This window comes from Vombatus ursinus, unplaced genomic scaffold (assembly GCF_900497805.2).
Source record: "Vombatus ursinus unplaced genomic scaffold, bare-nosed wombat genome assembly UNPS02014909.1, whole genome shotgun sequence".
Classification (NCBI taxonomy): Eukaryota; Metazoa; Chordata; class Mammalia; order Diprotodontia; family Vombatidae; genus Vombatus; species Vombatus ursinus.
In genome coordinates this window covers 9,895,931-9,901,818 of record NW_020954687.1, presented here as the reverse complement: position 1 = coordinate 9,901,818, position 5,888 = coordinate 9,895,931, and the positions used below count along the sequence as shown (strand labels likewise).

The 5,888-nt window shown below is 47.4% G+C and overlaps 1 pseudogene; it reads right to left on the bottom strand.

The window, feature by feature from the left end:
- Positions 1-1,564: 1,564 nt before the first annotated feature.
- LOC114029141 lies at positions 1,565-4,499 on the bottom strand (annotated as a pseudogene).
- Between the last annotated feature and the right edge of the window lie 1,389 nt (positions 4,500-5,888).

Here is a 5,888-nt window from a genome sequence, read left to right as displayed (position 1 = left end):
GAGGGATAGTTTTGTCTCCTCATTGCCTATTCTAATTCCTTCAATTTCTTTTTCTTCTCTTATTGCTAAAGCTAGCATTTGTAGTACAATATTAAATAACAGAGGTGATAATGGGCATCCTTGCTTCATCCCTGAGTTTATGGGGAAAGCTTGCAGCTTATCCCTATTACATATAATGCTTGCTGATGGTTTTTGATAATACTATTTATCATTTGATAATACTATTTATCATTTTAAGGAAAACTCCATGTATTCCTATGCTCTCTAGTGTTTTGACTAGGAATGAATGCTGTATTTTGTCAAAACCTTTTCTGCACCTATTGAGATAATCATATGATTTCTGTTCATGTATATATATGTATATATATATACATATATATGTATTTATACATATATATATGTGTGTATGTGTGTGTGTGTGTGTGTGTGTGTGTGTGTGTATACTGGCCGCACGCCGACCTTCTGCCTGCCGTACACCGGTACCCACTCCTCCTATAAGAAGCACACTACCAGAGTCTTACTCACACTCGAGTCTTCGGTCCTCTGCCGGATAACCACACAGAGATGAGCCATCGGGAGGTGCCAACACCAGAGCTTTATTCAGAGGCCATCACAGCAAGCCATCATAGCAAGCCCAAGCAGCAAGGCCAGAGCAACAGGGCAGGAGCCAGGGGAGAGAGCACCTGCGTGATCTGACCACGCTTGTTCCTAAATACCTACCTAGCCCCTCCTCCCCAGCCTGCTTACTAGCCAATGATTGTAGGGTCAGATACCGGAAGGGGCTGTCTGAGTTTAGCACACCAAGGGGGAGGGAGTGACGTAGGAGGCTAGGACCGGATATAGGAAGGAGGCATCTGGGATTGGCGCATAGACAAGAGTACATGACCTAGGAAGTCAGACTCAGACACTGGGAGGAGGGGTCTGGGTCAGTGCTGCACAAAGGGACCCAGGAAGTCAGGAAGGTCACAAGAGGCATCTGGGGATGACGTTGCATATAGGGAGGGGACTAAGCAAAGGGAACTCAGTCCTCTGCCGTCCCACTCCCACGTGGCACCGCCCCTTGCCTCAGGAGCTCTCCGTAACCAGCCCATCCCAGTTCACCACGACTCTGACTACCACAGCCTCTGCCTCGACTTCCAAAATACCCAGATCTTACCCTGCCTTGCCACAGCGCCCAACCTGGTAGCTGCCAACATCAGACAGTCCCTCACATGTATATGTGTACCAGGGACCAGGATGAGGAAAAAGGGGAGTCCAAAAAAGGAAGGAGAGGATTGGAGGGAAAGGGAGGCAAAGAGGAGAGGAGCCACCCAGAGAAAGAGAGGGAAAAGGTGACAAAGAAAACCCCAGACTGAGTCCGTGCCTGCGTGTGTGCGTGTGTCTGCGTATCTGCCTGTCTCACTGTCTCTATGGCCTCAGTCTCCATTTCTATGGCTCCATCTCCCTAGCTCCATGTATGTCTACATGTCTGTCTGGATCAGTATCTCTATCTGTGCTTTTTCTGCATCCCTTGCCCAGGCCACCCAGCCCCCACCAGTGGTGCTGAACTCTTCCCCTCCTCTGCTTATTGGGAACTAGCCCGCTCTAGGATCCTCTGGTCATAGTTCTTTTTGACCACTTGAAGTTTGAATCCACTCATGGAGTTGTTAAGGCAGAGGGAGTCTTTCTGGGCTGTCAGGGACTGGGGACCGCAGCCATGATGTTGTATCAGGCAGCGAGGTCTGTGTCCTGGACATTCATGGCAGTCCAGTTGTTGTCCACCTCGCCCCTCCTCCCCCTCCTTCCCCCTCCCTCCCCTTCCTCCTCTCCCCCTCCGCCACCTGGCAGCCCCTGAGGGTCCTCATTGCAAGCTGTGTGAAGAGTCTGTCGGTCTCTGTGCGGGTGAGGCCCTCACGGAGATGTCACCTCCAACACTCACCCAGTACATCTGCAGTCCTCACATCAGTGGAGGCAGATTTGAGTGCCTGCCTTTTCCCCTGGTTTTCATGCTTCATTCTCGTTTGTCCCTGGTGTGCTGTGTAAGTCATCTGGCCATGGAGCAGAGGAGGACTGATTGTACTGTAATGGCTAGGCCAGGAGGGAATAGGGTCCATTGCTCAAGGCAGAGCCAACAGACACCAGGAACTGTGTAAGGAAGAGGGCTGAGTCCTGTGCAGACTCTGCAGAGGCTGGTAAGGGGAGATGGGCCTGGGTACTAAGTGGGAAATGTGATCGGGCTATTCATCTGTGTGTTTGCCTGAGGGCTGCTCTCAGGGTTCTACAGGTCCCCCAGCTTCTGCCTCCACTGGTCCATGCCGTAGTATTTATAGTGACTCCACTGAACCATAGATGAAGCCCATGGGGACTGGGAACCATTGGGAACACGGGGGCATTCAACTGCATGACTACCACACCTGGTCCAGATGGTGACACTCCTGAGTACTGTTGTGCATCTGTGGTGGGCTGCAAGGGAAAGGCAACTTCTGGTATTGCTCAGAGCCAGGGGGCTACAGAAACCCTACTGAAGGGCTTATGCCATTCTGCTTTGCTGGTGGGACACACTGTAGTACACAGGTCTGCTCCCTGATGGTAAGCCCCCCTGTAGTGACTGGCTAGCAGGGACCAGCAGAAGTTGCTGAAAGGGCTGCTGGACCACATTCTGGGACTCATTTCCCACTGGAACTTGTTATGAAGGTAGTGTAGCATACTGGACTACTAGGCCTTGCATATGGCCCCCCAATCTGCTCCTCTGGTTGCTGAGAAGTCCTTGGTTCTGTGGCTGCTGGATACCCATCAAGCCCTGGTAAGCTGCTGGCTGCTGGCTGGACATTATGGGCTGTAACCCAGGCTGGTGAGATGGCTGAGGCAGCTGTTGACCATGTTGGGGGCTGTAGGCCACCAGGTAAAAAAGAAATCAGTATTGCTTGTTGGAGTTGGGATACAACCCAGGAGGGTAATAAGAAACCTGTACCTGTTTTGGGGGCAGTATGCCTGAGGCTGTAGGACTTGTTGGTCCAGGCTGGAGGTGGAGTAGCTGGAGGTGGGGAGAGGCTGGCCTGTAGAGGCAATGACGAAGCCAGGCTGTTGAAGGTTCTAGGAGAGAAATGGGACCTGGAACAGGGCTGAAAATGGATCAGCTGCTTAGGTGGAACCTTGTCAACTAAGGCTCATCAGCCTAAAGGGGCTGCTGAGATCATGTCTGTGAGACATGCATTACTTAAGGGTGACTGCTGCTGGGGTGTGTGTAGGAGAGCTGGATGATGCTGCTACTGAGTAGTGCAAGGCAGAAGGCCCCAGATAGGCTGGGATGAGGTGATCTGGTTGCAGATTTCTGGGGCACCTAGTGCTAAACCTGGCCTGGAGATTCTTCCTACTCTGCCTCCTTTATTGCTCCCAATGCTGTCACCTCAGGTGAGAATGGAGATTTCACTGAAGCTTCTGACTTTGGTAACAGGTGAAGGCATACTATGGACAAAGCCATTTCCTGGGCCAGGGCTCCAGGGATTTGATCTCACCATCTGTGTTGCTCTGGTGGCTGCTCAAGGTGCAGCTCAGCCCCTCATGATTCCCCTATGTCATTTAAATAGTGGTTCTGGCCAGTCTTTCAGGCAAATATTCTCTTGAACGCTTTGATAGTCCTCTTCTCTCTCTTCTATTGACTTGCTCCTCCTTCCATTCTATAACGGAACTCTAATCTGGTTATGATCCTGGTCCATGATGGTATCATCATCTCTCTTCAGGATGAACTTCTGTTGAAATTCTACATTCTTCTCATCTTTGATATGCTCTAAGACCCTCTGTTCAGAGATCCTCGTATTACTGATTTTGTTTATGATGACAGCTTTTCCAATTTGGTCAACATTTTGGTCCATTCTAAAATATCACACCCAGTGTGATAGCATCCGGTGATATGAGGTCATCTGAGAAAATTTCTTGAACTGGTTATTGTTATTAATGAATTCCAGATTCTCTTGTTCTAACTTTAGCAGTATCATTCCATCCTTTGGTTTTTTTTTTTGTTTGTTTTTTTTTCAGTGTATTTACTAGAAATTCATGTAGGTCTGTTCAAGTAGAGTTGGTATATTCTTGACTGAAGTCTCTAGACAGAATTTTCCTTGGGACTTTTTCTTTATTTTTGTATTTGTCTTCCTTTTCAGAGCCATCTTTCATGGACTTCTCTTCCTCTTTGTCAGAGGGACAACTGATATACACTTAAATTATGTCATAGGTTTCCAATTGCCCATCAACAAAAGGAGTAGAGTACTCCTCACACACTGTGTGGCTCTGTACCAGCTTTAGTTTAGAGTTAGACTTGGCTCTTTTTCTGGCATGCCTATGGTTGGAAGCTTGTCTCTGTATCTCCTGCCAAACACTAGTATCCTCACCCTCCTTCTCAATTTTTTCCTTACTTAGTGACTTGTATACAAATTTATTCTTGATTACAGACTCTTACTAGCTTTTTTTTTTCCTGATTCTTTCATTATTTCCAGGGTCTCTTGAGTAGTGTTACTGTTAGACATCTTCAACAGAATATAGCAGTGTCTATAGACCCTGGGCTCTGGCTCAGGTCCCACCAGGTGGTGTGCTCCTGGGGGCAGGTTCTTCTTAGCAGGGTTTCCCCTGACAAAGAAAGGGGAGAGGATAGGGGGAAGGGGTTAGGGGAAAAGGGGAAGAGAAGAATGGGGAGAAAAGGGGACCACATCTGGAAAGGGGACAAAAGGGTGGAAGAACCAGAAGGGGAAGAAAGGCCCAGAGTCCCCTCCCCCTGCATGACCTGCCCACTACCTATTTTTTTCATTCTTTTGATTTTGTTTCATTCTTAATGTCTCACAGAATCATTAGCTTTCATTTGTCCAATTCTAATTTTTAAGGAATTATTTTCTTCAGTTAGCTTTTGTATCTTCTTTTCCATTTGGCCAATTCTACTTTTTAAGGAGTTGTTTTCTTCAGTGGATTTTTTTTCCCCAATTTGGTCAATTGTAGTTTTTAAGTAATTGTCTTCTTGGACCAATTTTTACACTTTTTTTTCCAAGCTCTTGACTCTTTTGTGCATACTTCTCATTTCATTTCCCATTTTTCTTCCACTTCTCTTATTTGACTTTTAAAATCCTTTTTGAGCTCTTCCAAGAAGGCTTTTTTGGGCTTGAGACCAATTCATATTCCACTTTGAGGTTTTGCATGTGGGCATTATGATACTGTTGTCCTCTTCTGAGTTTGTATTTTGATCTTTCCTGTCACCATAAAAGCTCTCCATGGTCAAGGTTCTTTTTTGCTGCTTGCTCATATTTTTGTCTATTTAGTGGCTTTTAAAATTGACCTCTGCTCCTGTGGCACTGTCCCAAGCTTCTTATGCTGAGGGCCAGGGACTTGGTCACTGGCTTTGTGAACTGGAGCCTCAGGTGCTGGCGGCTTGCTTACTATGCTGGGATGGCCTTGCCTTGTTGTGCCTGTTGTCTGGTTTCTGGGGTTGGCAATTTGCTTTCTGCCCTGGGCCTTAAGGCTTTATAGCTGGCCTGCTGTACCACTGGCCTGCTGAGCCAGAACTCAGGGGCCTTAATTGTTGATTTATGCTGTGGCTAAGAACTTCCCTCTGGTTTTCCTGGACACCACCTGCACCAAGCTGTGCTCCCCTTTTACCCAAGTGAGACAGACCTTTCCAGAAGTCCTTCTATGTTATCTTAAGCTGGAAGACTGTTTCACTCCATATTTTTGTAGGTTCTGTCACTCTACAATCCATTGAAAGGCTTGATTTAATGTTGTTTCAGAGGGAAACTGGAGAGAGCTCAGGCAACTTCCTGGTTTCTCCCCACCATCTTGACTCTGACCCTCAAGGATTCCTGTCTTCCTTCCTTCTTTCCTTCTTTCCTTCCTTCCTTCCTTCCTTCCTTCCTTCCTTCCTTCCTTCCTTC